Source organism: Narcine bancroftii, chromosome 11 (assembly GCF_036971445.1).
Source record: "Narcine bancroftii isolate sNarBan1 chromosome 11, sNarBan1.hap1, whole genome shotgun sequence".
NCBI classification, from domain to species: domain Eukaryota; kingdom Metazoa; phylum Chordata; class Chondrichthyes; order Torpediniformes; family Narcinidae; genus Narcine; species Narcine bancroftii.
Genome location: NC_091479.1, coordinates 19,454,424 through 19,476,233, shown reverse-complemented (window position 1 = coordinate 19,476,233; position 21,810 = coordinate 19,454,424). Strand labels below are relative to the sequence as shown.

At 42.9% G+C, this 21,810-nt stretch overlaps 1 protein-coding gene across 4 annotated transcripts in view; it reads right to left on the bottom strand.

The window, feature by feature from the left end:
* trip4 (thyroid hormone receptor interactor 4) overlaps positions 1-21,810 on the bottom strand; it is a 136,078-nt gene that overhangs the window by 55,738 nt on the left and 58,530 nt on the right. The gene's annotated exons all lie outside the window — the stretch shown is intronic.

Here is a 21,810-nt window from a genome sequence, read left to right as displayed (position 1 = left end):
AGAGATCACTGTTTAATTAACAGAAGTCAACTCAATATGAAGCTTGTATGGCCTTTCCTTACTTTACAAACTGAGCAAACCAAATGGCTGTAATTTGCTAACCACTTGCGAGGAGCTCATGAGTCTAAAGCAATCTTTTACTCATGCAGAGATTACACGCTCTGTTTTCTAGAAGATGGATGACATATAACGCAAAAGTCATGTTTGTCTAGTCCAGTGTGGACAATGAAAGTACGTCTACGGGCCCAAACTCCATTCTGTCTGTTGCAGAAATATAAAAATGTGACAGCAGTGAAACCAAAAATAGCAGGCCCCCTTTTTGCTGTCATGTGTCCTTGCTCTGACCTCACTGCCAAGAGCAGGTGGCTCCAGGCAGCAGAAACTCATTGTGCATACAAATGAACAACGTATTTCATTTTTGCACCACCTTTATTGCGGTGAAACATCCTTATACGCTTCACAACAGTATTATTGAACTGAACTTGACAGAAAACATTTTTGACCAAAAGCTTTAATCATAAATGAGCTTCAGAAAAGTGGAGAGAGCGATTTAGGAAAGAATTCCATAGCACAGGGTCGTGACAACTGGCCGTATGGCGACTAAAGGCAGAGCAATTAAAGCATAACACGTGTGAGGGGCCCAAATTAAAGCACAATAGAGGCTGCAGGAAATGGAGATACTGTTGAAATCGCCAAGGAAGGTTTGTTTGAAAATCACTGCTATAACTCCACAAGTGTCAGATCCATTGTGAAGCTCCCGCCTCAACATCTCAACTTTTCCTACAACCTACTCCCTAAAACTTACATTTTGCATCCGTGAAAATCAGAAAATACATAAAATACAAAATTCTACACAGTGCCTGAGAAGTAGGCGATTGCATTGAAAGCCAGAAGCGATACCCAATTGGACAATTCAAGTACCTATCCACTATTTTTAAGACAGTGCACTCAAAGAATGAAGGCATGAGCACAGAGAGAGAATGCTGCTCCATCCAAGGTGCCCCTTTTCCAGAGGAGATATACCCTCCCACATGGTATTCTTTTATATTCGCAATATTTTTAAGGGCAAAACAGAACCCTTTGGCACTATGGTCAACACCCATAACCTCTGATGTCAAATCTGCCAACTGTGTCAACAGCCTCCTGAGATATCGGATGGGGACACGAGGTGCGTCTTGCAACAGTTCTTTATGGGCAGACTGACGTGATACAGAAGTCGGACTCTCACCCAGCGTTGCATTTCGGGTCATTCTGTCTGCAGTGCAGGTGACCACTTTGCTCAAGTTCTATTGCACGAACCGTTGCCTCGACAGATTCATCTGTTTGGAAGATTTGTGCTCATGGTTAAGGTTTTCATCAACTTGAATCACTGACTCATACGGACATCATCTCAAATCATGTCAAGTTTATGGTCATCTGATTGCACAAGTACAACCCGAAAAAACCAGTGTTTTCCAGTCTTCAATGCAAAACACACAGACACACAATCAGACGTAACACACGCTCAGACAGACAATATATAACGGGGCCTAGTATTCATAGAGACAAATAAATAAATATTGTTCCATATATACAAGAGTCTCGGATCATGAGTGGGAGCAGTCCCTTTGGTCGTTCAGCGTTCTCACTGCCCATGGGAAGAAGCTGTTCTTCACCCTGGTGGTGGTGGCTCTGATCCTCCGTCCCTCTTTCCCGACGGGTGCAGTTGAAAGATGCCGTGCGTGGGAACCTCAATGATTTTATGCATTCTCTGCAAACAATGATCCAGGGAGGTCACTTCAATGGAGGGGAGGGAAATGCCAGTGATCCTCTCTGCCATTCTCATGGTCCTATGGATTGACCGCCAGACAATTTCGCCTTAACTATGTCAAAAACAGTAGCGATTCATGAAGCGTAAAGCGCTGTTGGTGGGTGAGGAGGAGTGGGGAGTGGGGGGACTGGGTCCTTTCTACTGAGTCAGATGACCTTATGGAATACCACAAGCTTTAGATAATATAATTGGGTGCTTAATTTCTTTCCAATGGAAGGTGCACAATCCAAAACATGTGGAGGGAAGAGGGCCACAGTGTGTGCTGGCTGCCAGAGAGCTTGGTCAGAAGTTGCTCCCTTAAGAACCCGCATGGTCATCCCCATGCAGCTGCCTCCTCACCCAAGTCCGCCACCCCTACGACCACAGTAACTTGGGCCATAGCCCCTGGTACTTGCTCCTGCTCTTCCAGCAAGGGGTGGTGTCGGTCTGTGGATGCCGAGCTGGAGCCCCCAGATCCAGCGGTCTCCTCTCTACAACTGGCTTCGATTCCCCAGGCCCTTCAGAAGCCATTGGCCCTTGTGGCCTGGCAGGAAGGCTTTGGCCACTGAGCTGAGCTGGAGCCCACCTTATCTACCCACTGGTGCCCACTGGTACTGACAGGGGCGTACCACCAGCAGCAGCGTCAGGACGGAGGTTCAGATCTGGATCTTGGATTGCCAATGGTTTGGACTGGAGTGCGTGCAGCTGCAGGAACAGTGGAGGTCAATCCATGGACATTCAGTGACTCCGAGGGACTCTCTTTTGCTTCCCTCTCTCCAACTGTAAGAGGCACTCGGTGATGTTTACTGATGGCAAATCTGTGCCTTGTGGCAGACTAAAGGAAATTTCATGTAATATTACACCTGTTTTATTACATGACAATAAAGGAATCTTGAATCTTAAGATCGTTTTTCCTCAGACTTCAAGCCCTGCTCCTCACAATCCGCCATACCAATGTGCCAGCTAGTTTTTTGATACAGGACCTGCTATCCCAGGCGCTCACGACATCCAAATACAACCACCTGACCAACGAACCTACTAATCCTGTTATGTCATTGTGATGTGGGAGGAAATCCACTCAGATACGGAGAGATCGTATCTTACAAAGAGCACCAGATTTAAACCCGGGTCGCTGGCCCTGTAATAGCATTTTCCTGACTATTTTCTCTGTCTCTACACAGGAGAATGGCCTTCTCAGACTCGCCTGGTACTTAAGAGACCCAACACAACCTTCTCAGTGACAATACTTGCTCGTATTCAGAGAGGACAAGGAAAGGCAAAGAGACATAAATCTACAGAGCCCTCTCCAGTTTCATTTCACCACTGCTGCACCAGTCACACGAGCAAGCCATCTGTTGAACTGAATATTCCAACATCCATAATTCATAAAACAAATACGCTATCAGGATACAAGGAGCCATGCTGACTATGTGGCAGATTCCTAGATACAGGCTGTCTGCAGCATCATTTAGGAAGTTAACATTGCTTTTGCATGACTGTTCCAAAGTACCGACATTGCTACTCTGGCATCTCAGGTGCTATGATAGAGGACAAGCTCGCTTTTATACAACCCGTTCTCTTCTTATGCAGACAAGCAGGCACTTAATTTCTGTACAGCGACATCTCACGAAGGCAATGGAAGATTTGAGAGGGAGAAGAAATCAAATTAAAATGTCGCACAGTTCACAAATGATGATAAAACCTGAAAGAAATAGGTAACATCAGCAGGTGACCATGTGGGTGGGGATAAGAACAGGACCCTCGGTCATTGTTTCCTATATTATATTTCTCTTTCTTATCATTCTGTGGTTCCTATAATGGAAAAAATTACATATGTTTCACGTGATAATTATAATTTTTTTTATTAATAAGTGGTTGTTATATTCAGAATATTTACATTTCAATTTATGTTGATTAGATCTTAATACATACATTTAATTTTTCTTTAATATTTTTTCTTTTTTCTTTCTTTATGGCTCTCCTTAGGAGAGTTGGCTGAAGGGGGGGGGGGGGGTTCTTTTCTATTTTTTTCCTATATATAAAAAATAACATTCATGTTTATGGTTAATTGTTGTATATGTCATATACTATTTGTTTTTTGAACGAATAAAGTTTAAAAAAAAATTCTGTGGTTCCTCTGTTGAGATCCAAATCTAATAACACTGGAGAATGAAAATTTTGATTCCTGAACACTTTTGGGTGTATTTTATGGATTTTGAGCTCCTGATCATGAAATTCACCTGAAAGCTCTCCTAGAATGTACGTTTCTTTTGATACAACCTTTTTTTTGTGATTTCCTGTCTGATCTTAAGTCTACTTCAAGCATACAAAACTATGAAGTGCAACATGTCATTTACTGCATCCGCACTCGGATTTCTTCCCTGCTGGTGCCGTCAGTGACGAACCTGGTGACTTCCTCCACCCATCCCCGAAGGCAAACCAGACAGAGTAGGTGATATGGGAGAATTCTTTAAACTTAGATTAAAGGAAAGTAAAAGCCGAAAGATTTTCTTAAAAATTCTCCAATTAAATTGCAAAATACACTGAACATTTAGAAGAATCCAGCAATGAATTATAATTTTAATAACACCCATTCTCCCCCCAGTGTTTTTCTCAATTTCTAACCAAATGTGGTTTTCTATTTATAGCACACCATAGATGCGCCAAATGTGGCATCCAATAAAGCAAGGTGGTGACCTCCCTGTGGCCATTGGTCAGCAGGTTTTGAATTACTCAGCATTTCTTGAATATAGAACTAACATGGATAAACTGGGATTGATACATGCCTGGACATTAAAGGAATTAATAAATGTGGGGATAAAAATGAAGACTGAATAATCTTATTTGATGGTGGGGCAGCCTCAAGGGGCAAAATTCCTAAGGATCCTCCTTCATTTATCAAGCCACAGCAACAAATTGATCTGTAACACAGCTCTCCTCAAAAGACCCAAGGGAGGGCAAATGCAAATAAGATAATTTAAGACCTCTGAAGCTTTCAATTCCAAAGTCATTCATCAAGTCAAAAATGCTCAAACAAGCCACCTTTACAAGGATCATGCATCCTTTTACAGGGTCAAGATAAGTCTAGCAAGTATTAATTGGGGTTGCACACTTGCTGCTCAAGCTATATATAGAAGCAAATCACAGATAACAATGCAAATCAAATGTTCATTTCCTTCCAGACATTATAAATCTCAGAAAGTGACTTAGAGAAAGTAACACAGAAAGCTAAAGGTTTTACACGTGACTGCTTTTGAAAATGTGGCTGCATGTTAGAATTCTATTTCTCTATAATTCAACAGTCCATCAGCACCAAGCCTATCTTCCTTTATAGGGAGGAATTGCCAGATTACTTTTGCTTAAAGTATTGACTCTATAGCTACATTCTTTCAATTTAAAAGATGCATTCATTAAAGTTAACACGATCTTGGAATATTTCACTGAGATGAAACTTTGGAAATGATTGTTCCAAGAAATTTCACGGGTTTTTTTCTGCAAGTTTAAAGAAAAATATAGATCAATAACAAAATGATTTGCACAGTGTTAAAATATTCCAAGACATTTCAAAGGACTTTAGGAAATTTAAAATTGAGTAACAAAGTTTTAACAGGACTGGTGAGGATCTAAGGAACATCCCGGGGACTAACATACAGTAAAAGTTCAACAATCTGGATGCTAGAAATATGGACAGCCCGAGGATCCAGACTTCTTGAAAACTCTCACCTGAAATCTGGACCATCTGAGAATCCAGACTTGTCAAAAGCTCTCAACTTTTGCGAGCGCACATGCGTAAGCGTCTTATGGGCCAGATACAAAAAAACACGACCCTAAAATTCTACTCAAAATACCACTTGATTGGTTCCATAACCAACCCAGACCCCACCCTACAACAAATTTTTAAGCTGCCGGTATTATAGAAAGATCCTTTGGTGGTTTCTGAACAATTATTACCAGACTTTTCCTGGATCATGAAACGTCTGCACCAGCCAACGGTATCTTTAAAATCTTTATTGTGCTCTGGATTTGACCTTGCTCTGATTTTATTTCTTGTGATAATGTACCAATCTTGCCTCTGTTCGAGTGCAACATGATTTTACACTCTGGCCAACGAATGATTCTTCTTCTCATGGAACGTTGTTTCCTTGGTATATTTTTTTTAAACATCAAATGTCCTTGCAGCAGCACAATTTGGCTGATACCCTGGTCACTTCAATGACTGAACTTAATATTTGGTTCATTTTTCTGAAGGCTCCATGATAACATCCACCTTCCGGCCACACCCAACAGCTCAGTCAATGCAACACCAGCTCAGTCAGCTTTCGTATTCTTGGAGGGGTGGGGGGGCGGGGGTCTTATACACCCAGTATATGATAAACCATGAAATTCAGGCTGAAACTGATGACCCATCTTATCTGAAGGCCATCTTATAAGCCAAAATATATGGTATTTGTTTTTTTTTGTTAAGTACTTTGTACTTTATATTTAAAAATGTTCCATTAATAAACTATCAAAATTTACTTGTTTATTCTCCTTAAATTTGAAAAGTGCTGCCCAAGTATCTGAAAATCCAGACTGACCCAATTTCCCAGCAGTCCGGATTTTGGACTTAAACTGCACTAACAGCTCTCTCCGTAACTCACAGCCGTGTCTCTCCTGCTTGATTAGATAGGTGACCAGCTTGTTACACTTTCTCATTGTACCTCAGTGCATCTGACAATAACCTTGGAATTCATGATGAGGTAGAAAGACAAAGTTTGAGGGGGTTAAATCTCCGTGCAGACACAGGCCTGATTTACAAAGCAAACAGAACATGTCAAGCCAGGAAATTTTTTTTTTCTCATGCATTTGCACATGGGATTCAAGTCTGAAGTTGAATAGACAGTGAAGAGTCAATGGTTTTTTTGTGGGTCTGAAGTCACACATGGGTTTGAGTGAGTATGTATGGTTAATTTACTTCTCTCAGGAGACTGGTGAAGTGGATAAAAGATGAGCCACAACACTTAATGAGAAGGTTTTGAGGCGAATTCCCAGCTTCTACTTCTTTCACTCTTAGGTTAGATTTTATAGGAATCTAATCGTTCAATTACTTCTATAACTAAAATTATATTTTTGTTTTAATTCCAGATTTTTAAAATACCCATTACAGTAAAATCCCTGTTATCTGAAATTCAAGCAACTGGCAAAAATTTGCAGAAATAAATAGGTAAAAAATAAAGAGTTTAAAATTGGTGCACTGCGTCATTAGTTCGTCAGTCATGCAACCTGCAATCTCAAGCAAACTGTAAAATTCACTTATCTGGCACCTACCAATCCCATAGGTTCTGGATACCAGGGGTTTTACTGAACTTGAACTTAAACTTCCCAACCACCATGGTGAGGTTTGAATTCGGATCTTGGATCAATACTCCAGAACCATTGATGGTTTTGCAAAGCAGAAAACTAAGCCACAGATTTATGTCCAAAACACTTCAATGTGAGGGACTGACCAACTCTTTGTGTTTTTGTACAGGAGCACTACGATATTGGCTCTCGACCCCACTCACAAAAACACAAATAAATAATGGCAAGCCCCTCAATTCCTCAACATTAAAACCCAAAAAGTGCATATCTACTTTCAAAGTGGCATTTTAAAATTTTTTTGAAAATTGTCACAACCAGATTTTTCCCCCATAAATTGAGTCAATACTATCAGGCAGCATGGTTAGCTTAGAATTTAGCACAGCGCTATTATGGCGCCAACGATCCTAGTTCGAATCCAGCACTGGATGCATGGAGCATGTACGTTCTACCCGTGACCTGGTTCTCTCCCACTTTCCAAAACAAACAGGTTGGGTGTAATTGGGCAGTGCGGGTCTCAGTGGCCGGAACCAGACTTTACAGTGTTGTAAATAAAAATGCTTAAGAATAGAATGCAACAAAATATGTCTCGACTTGCATACGTGACAATTACAATAAACAACTAAGAAATACATTGAGTTCTTAGGATAGGGCATTCCAATTTAACGAGCATCCGTTGAACAAGAACTAATGCTTGTGACAAAAGCTGCAAGTCACGCACTCCTACAAGAAAAAAATGAGTGCACAGGTTTAAAAAAAAACCGCAATATAATCCTTCAGCAAAGCAATATTTAAAGCAGCTGCCTCATCAAATTCATGATGCAATTCTACTGTTTGCAAAATGACAGCTTAAAAATTTATTTTGAGAGTGTTAACAGCTGCATCACAGATAAAATATTTGCAAAGGCTTCTAAAGCAATGGAACTCAGCGTCCGTGCAACCCACATGCGCGCCCCCCCCCCCCCACCCGCCACCCCCGGACCCGACCGCCCTTGGCAAAACAGCCAGGCTGAACCCACTTCTACTGTTATAGCTGTGTAGGAGGCAACATTCCCAGCCACAAAGCTGACAGCTTTTCCTGTCAATGCAAGAACACTTTTGCAAAAGCAGAAAAATGATAATGCAGCCAGCTGGTGACAAGGGGAGATTGATTTATCAGATGCTTCTATTTCCATTTCCTGGAATGAGACATTACATCTTTGCTCACTTGCACTGACACTTTTATAACTCCCTGGCTGCACGTGACTTTCTGGACCAGCTGATGAAGCTGATCTGTTCTCCCTCCTTCCCAGCACGTCCCTGCTGTACTTCACCTCATTTCTTCCCCTTGCACCATATCATTAGCTCCATCACTCTAAAATTTTCGGTTCTATTTTCAGGATTGTGGACTTGTTTTGGGTCGTGAACCGAATCTTCTCAAAAAGGATCCAAATTTCAGCCCCCATAAAATAATCTTCCAATTTACAGACAAACAAAACATTCTTGCCACAATATTCAAGTTCAAATTTACTGTCATAGTACATACATGACATCACATACAACCCTGAGATTCTTTTTCCTGCGGGCCAGGCAGAATTTCTACTTATCATTAACTGGAAACTTTACACAAGAAGAAAGATACGTGAAGAAAAATGTAAACCAAGAAATAAATGTAAACAGATTGTGCAATACCAAGAAAAATTCAGTAATAGATAATGTGCAAAAGTAAGAGTTCTTAAATGAATCTCTGATCGAGTTTGTTCTTTAAGAATCTGAAGGAGGAGGCATAGCATGTCTTGTTGGACCGATCCTCTAATCTGATGGCAGCAGCGAGAACAGAGCATGCCTTGGGTGGTGCGGATCCTTGATGATTATTACTGACCTCTGATGGCAGCATTTCATGTAGATTTTCCTGATGGTGGAGAGTTTTGCCTGTGATGGGCTGGCTACGTCCACTACCTTTTGCAGGGTTTTCCAATGTACCCCCAAACGCCCTAGAGATGCAGCCGCCAGCACAATTTCCATGACACATCAGTCGAAGTTTGCCTAGGTTTTCCATGTATTACCCAACCTTCGCAAACTCCTAAGGAAATAGATGCACTGACATGCTTCCTTCAAGTAGAGGGTAGCACAGTTAGTGCAGCAGTTCATGCAACCCCGTTAACAGTGCCAGCGACTGGAGTTCAAATCCAGTAGAGGGCAGCACAGTTAGTGTAGCAGTTCATGCAACCCCGTTAACAGTGCCAGCGACTGGAGTTCAAATCCAGTAGAGGGCAGCACAGTTAGTGTAGCAGTTCATGCAACCCCGTTACAGTGCCAGCGACTGGAGTTCAAATCCAGTAGAGGGCAGCACAGTTAGTGCAGCAGTTCATGCAACCCCGTTACAGTGCCAGCGACTGGAGTTCAAATCCAGTAGAGGGCAGCACAGTTAGTGTAGCAGTTCATGCAACCCCGTTACAGTGCCAGCGACTGGAGTTCAAATCCAGTAGAGGGCAGCACAGTTAGTGTAGCAGTTCATGCAACCCCGTTACAGTGCCAGCGACTGGAGTTCAAATCCAGTAGAGGGCAGCACAGTTAGTGTAGCAGTTCATGCAACCCCGTTACAGTGCCAGCGACTGGAGTTCAAATCCAGTAGAGGGCAGCACAGTTAGTGTAGCAGTTCATGCAACCCCGTTAACAGTGCCAGCGACTGGAGTTCAAATCCAGTAGAGGGCAGCACAGTTAGTGTAGCAGTTCATGCAACCCCGTTACAGTGCCAGCGACTGGAGTTCAAATCCAGTAGAGGGCAGCACAGTTAGTGTAGCAGTTCATGCAACCCCGTTAACAGTGCCAGCGACTGGAGTTCAAATCCAGTAGAGGGCAGCACAGTTAGTGTAGCAGTTCATGCAACCCCGTTAACAGTGCCAGCGACTGGAGTTCAAATCCAGTAGAGGGCAGCACAGTTAGTGCAGCAGTTCATGCAACCCCGTTACAGTGCCAGCGACTGGAGTTCAAATCCAGTAGAGGGCAGCACAGTTAGTGTAGCAGTTCATGCAAACCCGTTACAGTGCCAGCGACTGGAGTTCAAATCCAGTAGAGGGCAGCACAGTTAGTGTAGCAGTTCATGCAAACCCGTTACAGTGCCAGCGACTCAAGTTCAAATCCAGGGCTGTCTGTCCCCTACGTCCATGTGGCTTTTCCATATGATGCTTCAAAACATATGGGGTTCAATGGGGTGTTTAGGCAGCATGAACTCAAGGGCTGGAAGGGCCTATTATCATGCTGTATGTCTACATTTAAAATCTAAATTTAAATCACTGGATGAGCTGGAGGACAGGCTTGTCTGGGTGGGAATGCTGAAAGGACTCGGAAAGAATTTCACAACCACTTCAATTCCTTTTACCGTTCCCACCCACACAGATATCTGTCCTCAGCTTCATCCATTGTCAGGGTGAGGCCAAACGTAAACTTGAGGAACAAGACATCATATTTCACCTGGACAGCCTTAAACAGAACAACATGTACATCAATTTTTCTGAAACCAAATAGCATGAACATTGATTTTTCTAATTTTAGGTCACCTCACGCCTGGTTCCACTGTTTCCATCTCTTCTTTACCTACTCCCATTCTTACTTTACTCTCTTACTTCTTGCGTGGTTCAGTTGGTTGTGTGCGCCATCTTGTTGAAAATAAAGTGTACGAAAATGGTCTATTAAAGAAGTGACTAAATTAATGTGAACACGACAGACGAGCAACGAGGATAAAAAAAAATCTGAACTCTGGATGACGGAATCTACAAGGTTTCAGCTAAAAAGAAATCAGGAGTGAAGGAATTTTGTCGAAATTGACGTCAAAGGTCAACAGGACACCGAAAGAAAATGGCAGTAGGACGTTTTGGAGAATATAGGGAGACTGAAGACTGGTAAGATGATGTGGATAGATTTGATATATAATGCACTGCCCATGATGTAAATGATACTGAGATCTGTAAGAAAAAATCTGACACTGTTTTTAACTGAAGTGGGAAGCAGAACATGTAGTCTGATCAAGACTTTAGTGGCACCACTAAAACCAAATTACGAGTCTTATAAGGAATTGTGCGACCTGGTTGGAGAGCATCTGTCCCCAAAACAATTAGTAATCACAGAAAGATTTAAATTTTACACCAGAAAGCAAAAATCTAGGGAAACAGTTAGCCAATATCTGGATGAACTGCATAAGCTGTCCGAAACACGTTATTTTGGTAGCTTTTTGGATGAAGCATTGAGAGACAGATTAATGATCGGGTTAGTGGACGGTCAGGCTCAACAAAGATTGTTAAGGCCAATGGAATTAGACATCAAGTCAGCCTGTGACATAGCATTGAGTTTCGAAATGGCCCAACATAATACCAAGATTATACAGGGGAACATGTGGTCAAGAAAATGGACCAATGAGAAGGTTTCTAATGTGGGAGGAATAATCACAGCTCTAATAACTTTTTTTCCAAAAATGCTAAATGCTTCTTATGTGATAAGGTGGAGCACACCAAGGCAAAGTGGCCAGGAATGAATGAAAGAGGAGGAGAATGACAGGATGATGAAAACCCAGCTATTGAGGTACAGTATAGTCCAATTAACCGAAAACCGAACAACCAGAATTCCGAATATCCGAAAGTTTTAATCGGATGAGACATGACGTCACAATTTGAAAAGAATTGGGGAAAAAAAATTACCCACTGTGCTCAAGTGGGGCTACAGGGAATCAGTTTTACAAAGGAGCATTTGTCCACAGGATACACAATGAAGGAAAGGCAAGCACTGATTATTTATTTATAATGGTCTATTTTTTAACCAAGAGTGACCATAACTTTGTGATAAATTGCATTGTGGTATTCTCAGAATTTGAAATGAATACTGCGCTCTCTCCCCACTCGCTCGCCTGAGCCGCACTCTCTCACCCTCCCCCCCCCTTTCGTCCGGCCGAGCTGCACTGCCACACTCTCCCCGCTCAGCTGATAGAAGTATTCTCCTGATGCTACTGGGATCCTTTAGAGAAAATTCCGGAATATCCAAAAAATCCGCTTAACTGAGATAGGTCCAGTCCCAGGCATTTTGGATAATTGGAAACGTACTGTATAAGAAACAATCTTCCAAAATTAAAAACCTTAGGGGAGATAACGAAAGTGAGTCAGAGTACCAAGGTAACTACGAGAAGAACGAACACAGTCAGTACGTTCTATCTGCACCGTAGGTACCGTATATTTCTGCATACAAGTCGACTGGCAGATAGGTCAACCCCCCATTTTTTAAGCCTCATTTTAATGGTTTTACGGTATATCCGGCAGATGAGTCAATCCCCATTTTTCAGGCTGTCCAGGCCACCCAGAATCAACCCAAAATGTTTTAAAACACTCCAATCACAAGTAGCAGAACTGTAAATTAATTAAGTAAAAAATAACCTTGGCCTAATGGGCAAGAGCGGTGACATCGTGCAGGAGCAGAAACCTCGGCCTACCAGGCAGGAGTGGCGGTGGTGATGTCAGGGTCCCAGGATTATAGCGGAGCGGCGGCACCAGCGGTGGGGACATACTTCTAACGTCGACATATGCTAAATTGACGCCAATCTGTTTTCTTCAGTGAATTTAAGGTCTCCAAAGAATATAAGTCGACCTCCATTTTTTTAGGGTTTTACAACTCGACTTATACAACGAAATATACAGTAATCACAAGTTGGAAATTCTTGTTCGAATGAAAATCAATAATGGAGCTCGACACAGGGACTGCTGTGTCAATAATGTAAAAAAAAAAGAAAAGAAAAGCTACTGCCAAAGCTTGACATAAAACAGTCTGACATTGTTTTAAAGACAGTTAATGGAGAAAAAAAATCAAAGTGCAAGGGAAATGCAGACATTAAATATTAAGGAAGTACTAAGTAACGACTATCTCCTATATTGTAGGGACGAAAGGACCCACACTGTTGGGAAGAGATTTGTTGGCACACATTCCACTAGATTGGAAGGAAATTTGGGCCATGAAGAAGTTACAAATAGTGGATGATGAGAAATCAAATGTACAAGTGCTTCAGAAGTACTAATCCATGTTTGGAAAGAGCCTGGCAAAAATTCAGGGAGTCCAAGTCAAATTACAAGTAAAACCTGAAGCAAAACCTACGTTTTTTTTAAATCAAGGCTCTTGCGATAAAAAAAGCAAATTGAGACCAAGCTGAATAAATTAGAAGCGGAAGGAATAATCGAGAAGCTGCAATACAATGACTGGGGTGCTCCTATCGTGCCAGTCAGAAAACCGAGCAGCGAAGTAAGTATTTATGGTGATTACAAGGTCACAATAAACCAAGCCCTGCAAGGGCCTGAACATCAAATTCTGAGAGTGGAGGAACTATTTCAAGCCCTGAATGGTGGGAAAAAGCTCACAAAATTAGATTTATTGCAAGCGTACCAACAAGTTGAACTGGATCCGGAACTGAAAAAGTGCGTGGCTATCAACACCCACCTAGGATTGTTTATGGAAACCAGAGTCCAATATGGAATATCAGATATTTCAAGCAGTGATGAATAAATTATTACAAGGAATAAATGTTGGATGCTTCTTAGACGACATTACCATTACAGGTCAGGATGACACAGAACACCTCACAACCCTGGAAAAGGTACTAGCCAAGTTAAAACAAGCTCAAGTTCGACTGCATCAAGACAAGTGTGTCTTTATGGCGCCCTCAGTAACATATTTGGGGTTCACGACTGACCACGAAGGGGTCAAAATGCATACAGCAGGTTCACAGTGCTCCCTGCCCATTGAACCAAGCGGAGTTGCAATTGTTCTTGGGGGTTAGTTAATCATTATTGAAAGCATATTCCTAACATGTCCACCTTTTGCAGCCCACTAAACCAATTATTAAAGAAAGATCATAAATGGTGCAGAAGTGATGAAATGGACAAGGCTTTTAATCGGTTAAAAGAACTGTTGACCTCAAATCATAGTCAGGTAAAGTCATTTCTTTATCTATGAGCCAGATAAAGTGACCTTAGCTGTTGAGGCGCCACCTGTTGACCTACAGGCGGTATTATCGCAAACCACGGAAAGAGGGGAACAGCCAGTGGAATATATGTCCTGCTTCCGAACTGCCTGCGAAAGAAATTACTATTCACAAATAGAAAAGGAAGGACTGGGCCTCGTAATTGGTCTTAAATGACTTCAGCAATACTTGTATGGTAGAAAGTTCACTTTAGTGACGGTTAACAAGTTTTAGGTCCAAAGGAAGGTATCCCAGTATTTGTGGTGGCAAGAATATAAAGGTGGGCGATGGAGCTTGCAGCGTATGACTAGAATATGAAACATCACTCGGCAGATAGAATGGCCTCGTGGATGCATTATCACGCTTACCCCTGCCGACAACAGGACAGACGGAAGGGAATATATATAAATTGGAAGGCAGAAGCCACGGCCATCAACCAGGAACAACCGCGTCGATTACTAATCGCTTATGCACCTCACCCCGAACTGAGGCCATTTTACACAAGGCAAAATGAAATATCCATTGAAGAGGGTTGCCTGTTGTATGGGAAAAAATTTTCATTCAACAAAAAAACCAGGAGGCTTTGCTACAGGAGCTCCACACCAATCACCCCGGAATGGTACAGATGAAGGCGTCTGATGGCCAGAAATCGATAGGGACGTTGAGCAGTAGTTACAAGGGGAGCCACATCTGTCAAGATATGCAACTGAAGGCATCTCAAGCAGAGGAAGGCAATCCATGGAAATAGCCATCGCAACCATGGTAAAGGATTCACATCAATTTTGCTGGGCCATTCATGGGAGAAACCTTCCTGATCATTGTGGATGCAAACTCCAAATGGTTTTGGACATACGTCGGAGGAAAAACATAGGGAAAAGAGTAAACAAAGATTACACTTTCAAGTCGGCCCCGGAAGAGCTCTTCAATGTTCCGGTTTGGACACAGCCATATTTAGAAAGCCCCGATACGGGGTTACGGAACTACCAACCGGGGAGGCCCCCGTTGGGGTAAGAGGCTGGCCAACCGCCCGAGAGGCAAGCTGTAATGTTAGTAGGGGCAAAAGGCTGGACAAGCATCCGAAAGGCAAACCTTTGTGCCAAGAAACTAGGAGAAACCACTCCCAATGAGATCCCAGAGAGAGACACCACACCCCCCCTCCTCCCCCCCCCCCAGACCATCTTAAAGATTAGAAGCAGTAACTTGAAGACATAAGAAGGAGGTATTTATTGATATATAAATACTATCTAACCCTCCTAATTATCTTTCATCCCCTTCTTAAGTCTTAAGTCACTGGATATAATCCTTAAGATGTGCTGGGGGGGGGGGAGGGGGGGTTGTCTCTCTTTGGGACACACATTAACATGAAATTTAGCCAAGTTAACTTAGTTAGACTTATTGTCTATGTACTAGAATTTGGGGGAAAGTGGGAGTTATGTCACCACGCAAGTTACATGGGTCAATGAGAATGAGCTTGTGCAGGTGACGTAATTACATTAGCGACTCAGTAAGTACGTGGATCAGTTCGTGTTGAAAATAAAGTGTGCCAACCGATCTATTAAAGAAAGTGACTAAATTAATGCAGACTGAACACTTCTCTACCACACCCCCTCCCCAGCGATTTTGCCCTCTGTCTCTTCAATCACCTTTTAGCCCGTTCCCAAGTCCTAACTTAACATCGCCACTTCTGACTTTAGCATCCCACTGGGAAACTTGGACTGACCATGGATGCTGCCTGAAACACTGAGTTCCTCCAGCAACTCATTGTTTGCTCAAGATTCGGGCAGCAGGATACAGTGGAGGGGGTAGTACCTCAGAGCTCCAGCAAGAATAAGTGAAAAAACGTAGAAAATGACCAGTAAAACAGTAGAAAAGTGGGGGGGTGGGGGGGGGGGGGAAGAGAAGTGCCTAACAAAAAGAATAAACCAGAAGAATGGGCAAGAAAGAGAAAAAAACAATTCAGAAAGAAAAGCTGGCCTTGGGAGGCAGCGGGACACGTTCAGTGTGGGTGTAGACATCGTTGAGTGGAGTTGGTGTCAGCGTGTTGGGCCAAGGCCCTAGGACTGCAGCAGGAACAGACAGAGAGCGGCAAGGAAGATGAGGGTGTGTTCATAACCCTGGTGGAATAAAGGAGCCGGTGAGGTAGCAGCGACAGCGGCAGAGAGCTGCATCGGCAGTGAGTGTGCCGGCGGCAGGAGAGAGGTAACAACGGCAGTGGTAACGGTGAGCTCTGTGGCCAGCGTCAAACACTAGCAGGGGCTTGAGAGACGAAATCTCCTGGAATCAAGGAGGCATTGAGGTATGCCAATGTGTTAGCCACAGCTTAGAAGGATCCCCTTGAAAGGTAGTGGGGTGGTGGAGTGGGGGGAAGGGCGAAGACCACTGACAGGAAGGGACCTGGTTGGAAACACTGTTGGAAGAGATAGTTACACATGATGAATGTTATAAAGGAAGGTATGTGTGGAGCCTTGAGGGGGCAGATGGGATGGAGGATTGATGGGTGCCATAGGCACGCTATGAACTGAGGGAGGGGTTAGGGATCAGTGTTTGGGATAGGGACGCCAGATGGGTAGAAGTGGATTGAGGGATGGGGGAAAGATCTTTTGGGGTTTTTTAATGTATTTTTTTGAATAATTGGTTTTAATTTTGTTATTCTGTTTAGGCTTTGTTTCACACACAGGCGTCTGTGATGCAAGTCGAGGTAAGGCAAATGGGATGGAATATAAGTATGGGATGGAGGGAGGGAGGGTTATGAGGATGGAGAGGCATTGGGATAATGGATAAATCAATTAAATTTATGTTTTAATGTCAATGGGCTAAATGGATAAATTAAAAGAAAAAGGGTCTTGGCACACTTTAAGAAGTTCCAGGCTGATGTGGAACATTCTAAATTGAAAAGGACTAGGTGGCAGGATCCTCCTTCAGTTCCAGAGCCAAGGAGGGGCAATCCTGATATGAAAGAATATTCCAGTGTCAGTACCGGGGGGGGGGGGGGAGGCAGGGGGGAAGAGGTCGGTGGCCCAGCAGGGAGGTTTGTGATGATGCAATGTCAAACATACAGAGTCCTGGATGTTTATGAATATATATGCCTCAAATTTCGATGATGAAAAATTTATACAAGACATATTCTTGACGGAGCTAAGGGGAGAGTGGAAATATACTGATTGGAGGGGATTTCAATTTTTGCCTTGATCTGGCCATGGGTGAATCAGCCAAGAAGGTGACGAGGGCCAGAGCGGCAAAGACCACGCTGGCTTTCATGAGAGAAACTAAACCTTATAGCTGCTCGGAGAAGGCTGAATCCGAGAGAAAGGAATTACTCCTTCTACTTGAGGCAACATGACTCCTACACTAGAATTGATTTTATTTGGTGTCAGCCCAGTTGGACAGTAGGATAGTGGAGACCAAGCACAAGGCTTGGCTGTTGTCGGATCATTCACCCCTGACCTTGTCCATCATAATGCCAGATAAGCAATCTACAGATAGCACCTAATTCACTGTTGTTGGGAAAGCCAGAATTTTGTAGCTTTGTTCCATGAAATGAACAGCTCCTCTACTGACAATAATTTTTTTTTAAATTTAAGACACACTGAAGACTTATTTAAGGGGCCACATAAATAGATATACTACAGGGATAAAAAAAAAGGCGTATAAGAGGGAAATTCACAATTTGGAACAGGACATAGCTTAACTGTTAAAAGACTACCAGAGATCAGGGGTCTAAAGATAAATACAAATATAAAACATATAAAATGAAAGGTTGATTCTAAGATCTAGGCAATAGTATTATGAGTTGGGGGAAAAGGCGCAAATTCTTGATCTGGCAGGTGAGGCCAGAAGGTCTCGAAATAATTAATGTGATTCAAATGGGAAAAGGCAAAACTTTGTATAAGCCAAAAGAAATAAATACATTTAGTAAATTCCATAAATAACTATTTAAATCAGAAGTTGGGGAGGGGGGGGTGGAGGAAATCCGGAAGAGCTTGGGTCTAGGCTAGGGTCTCCATGGAAAAATTGACATAGGAATACAAATTTGGGGGCCTAAAACTGCCAGATTTTAAGAAATATTATTGGGTGTCACTGCCAATGTTTATCGCCTCATTTTTTAAGGGGCTAAAAGTAGACTACATGCGTTAGGGGAAAAGATAGCAGGAGAACTTATATACAAGTGGGACAATAAATTAATATCCAAGAAGACGGACAATTCCATACTAAAACATGTATGCCAGACATGGCAGATGTATTGGACTGAAGGTGGGGTGGTCTCCCAATACACTCTTGACCCAGAACAATTCAATACCCATGACGCTGGGGAATAAGATCCTGGACATCTGGTGCCAGAAAGGGATCAGATGTATCAAGGAATGTTATGATCAGGGGGAGTTGATGTCATTCGAACAATTGACGATCAAATTTGGATTGTCTAACAGAACATTCTTCTGCTTTCTGCAATTAAGATTTTTCTTGAGAGACAAATTAGGATCAACAATGACTCTACTGGAATGTGGTGCCATGGAGATTCTAATTCGACAGGGGAATGTTTTAAAATTTATTTCTAGGATGCCTTTCTTATTCCAAAGTGACGGATAGCCTGAAGCCAGAGTTACACCAGTCGATGGAAAAATGGGAGTCGGACTTGGGCACAATTGATGAACAGTGGTGGAAAGACCTTTGTTTGATTAGCGTGACAGGAATTGAGGGGGGTGGTGGCAGCACGGAGAGGGGGTTGGTGGCGGCGCAGAAAGGGGGTTGGTGGTGGTGCTGAGAGGGGAGTGGTGGCGGCGCAGAAAGGGGAGTGGTAATGGGGGGGGCATGGTGCATATAACATGTGTTTTAATTTTACTTCTCATAGTTTATCCCCTCCCTTTTATTGTCTATTTTAATACCTTGGGTTCAGTAGCATGTTGTTTTTCTTATGTAATTGTGTATCTTATAAGTTAAAGGAGAAGGGAGAGGGAGGGAATAAGGGAGGGGAGAGAGGAAAATGCTGGATTCTGTAAATTATATTGCACGGGGAAAAAAAGGTACTATATTGTTTGCTTGCATTTACAGGAGTTTTGAAAAAATTTAAAAAAAAGATTTGGGCAGCAATGTTAGCGTACCGGTTAACACATCACTGACCGGGGATCAAATCCAGAGCTGTCTATAAGGAGTTTGTACTCTCTCCCAATGTATGCAAGGGATTCCTCTGGGTGCTCTGGTTTCTTCCCACTGTTCAAACTATACCAGGGTTGTAGATCAAGTGGGTGTAATTGGAGAGCATGGCTCATGGGCCAAAAGGGTCTGTTACTGTATTGTGCGTCTAAATTTATAAATTTAAAATTCCAGTATCTGCAGTCTTTGTGTTTGCTTTATTGGATTGATTCAATTTTCAGGACTGCGGTAAGTGGGTGATAAGTAGTTAATCAGAAATTAAATACTTTATCTTCATCTTTGGAATTTACTGATGCAAATTTTCATTTGAGGCAGTTTGTTGGCCCCCTCTGGTGGCTGCTGACATTTTCACAGTGGGAAGGAAAATGAACTCGGATGCAACTCATGGATCAGTAAATTTCTGTATCAAACAAAATGGAATCTGCATAAATGAAAAATGCTCCGCAGAACCCTTCCATCTCCATGCCTCAATTACATGGTTTAGCACACTAAGTATCACCAATCATTAAACCATGCCCACCCGATTCTTCCGGATGCAGATGGTGACTGTATAAGATATGCTAATCCCACTCTTCCATCAGGATTCTATGGTTCTCACTTGCAAGGGGAGATGGGGGGGAGGGGCAGCGGTTTACATTCTCACTGAAAGAACCATTGGAGGATTTAGGATTGGTCTTAAGATGAGGGAAAACCACCCCAAGGAAAAGACCATAAGACATAGGCTATTCAGCCCATCAAGTCTGCCCCACCATTCAATCATGAACTGATCCATTCTCCCAGACAACCCACTCCAATGCTTTCTCCCCATAACCTTTGATGCCCTAGCTAATCAAGAACCTATCAAAATCCACCTTTAATACTTTTTAGATGTGCCAGTTTGGGGTGATGAAGGTTCTGATAGAAGTCTGTGAGTTGGCTGCCCTGATATGCTGTAGCCCACAGTGTTTAGAGCAATGATCATACAGGCCAAGGGCCAGCTCAGTTCATTCAGGTGATGCACCAGATAGACTGTACACAAATGGTATCCAGACCAGATTGCCAAAAGCCAGCATACATCCAATGACCTGGTCTCCACAACCACCTGAGGCAACAAATTCCACATATTCATCACCTTCTGGCCAAAATTTCTCTGTACCTCTGATCTTCAAACTGGACTTCAATCCTGAAGTTGTGCCCTCTTTCCCCCGACACTTCCAACACAGAAAACAACCTTTCCACATGTACGCACCTTTCAGTATTCAAAATGTTTCAATGAGATCCCCCCCACCCATTCTCCTAAATTCCAAAAGATACAGGCCAAGAGCCATCAAAAATTTCTCATATAACCTTTTCATTCTTGGCATTATCCTCATGTTTTTGCTCTTTGAACTTCTCAAAAGAACTGCTGAATATGTAGGTTGAGGCAATTGGTCGAGTTGGTTTCTGCTAAGTACATCTAACCAGTACTTCTGGCACAGTTCAAGTTCGTTTGTTTTCATTCAACTGTACAAGTATAACTCAACGAACAGCATTCTCTGGCCCTCGAGGCAAAACATGTAAACACACATACTAACATAACACACATACAAACAAGTGACACATATGCAGGACAAATATATACACAGTATATAAATGCTCTTTAATAAATCTGAGAATCTCAGATGGTCAGTGTGAGCAGTTCATTTCGTCGTTCAGCATTCTCACTGCCTGTGGGGAGAAACTATTCCTCAGTCTGGTGGTTCTGGCTGTGATCCTCCTGTACCTCTTTCCTGACGGGAGCAAATGAAAGATGCTGCGTGAGGGGTGGAAGGGGGTCTTCGATGATTTTGCGAGCCCTCTTCAGACAATGACCCCAATAGATCACATCACTGTTGGGGGGGGGGGGAGGGGAAGGAAGTTGGGGTGGAGGAAAGTGACTCTCTCTGCTGCTCTTATGGTCCTGTAGCTTCCAATCCATTTCTCTGAAGCAACCAAGATGCAGCCGGCCAGGATCCTCTCGATTGACCTCCTGTAGAAAATTGACATGATGGTGGCCGGTAGCCTTGCTCACTTCAGTCTTCTAAGGAAGTACAGTCACGGCTGTGCCTTCCTGACAAGTGGAGATGTTGAGTGTCCATTATTGGTCACTAGTCAAGTGGTCTTCATGGAACTTGATGCTCTCTATTGTCTCTGGTATCGAGTTATTAATGTGTATTAGAAAGTGGTTGCACCTGGTCCTCCTGAAGTCCATGATTTGTCCACATTGAGACTCAGCTTGTTATTCTCACACCATATCATAAGGTTTTCCACCTCTTCTCTGCAATGAGATTCATCATTGTTGCAAACGAGGCCAACTTCTTTGGTGTCATGTGCAAACATTGACCCTGTTGGAGCTGGATCTGGTGGTGCGGTCGTAGGTCTGTAGCATGAACTGAAGCGGGCTGAGCTCACAGCCCTGAGATGTGCCATTGCTCAGTGTAATAGTGTCCAACATTCTGCTACCAACCCAGACAGACTGTGGTCTTTCCGTTAGTAAGTCCAGAATTCAGTGGCAACGAGGGGGGGTGGGGTTGAGACCCATAGATTTCAGATTCTCCACCAG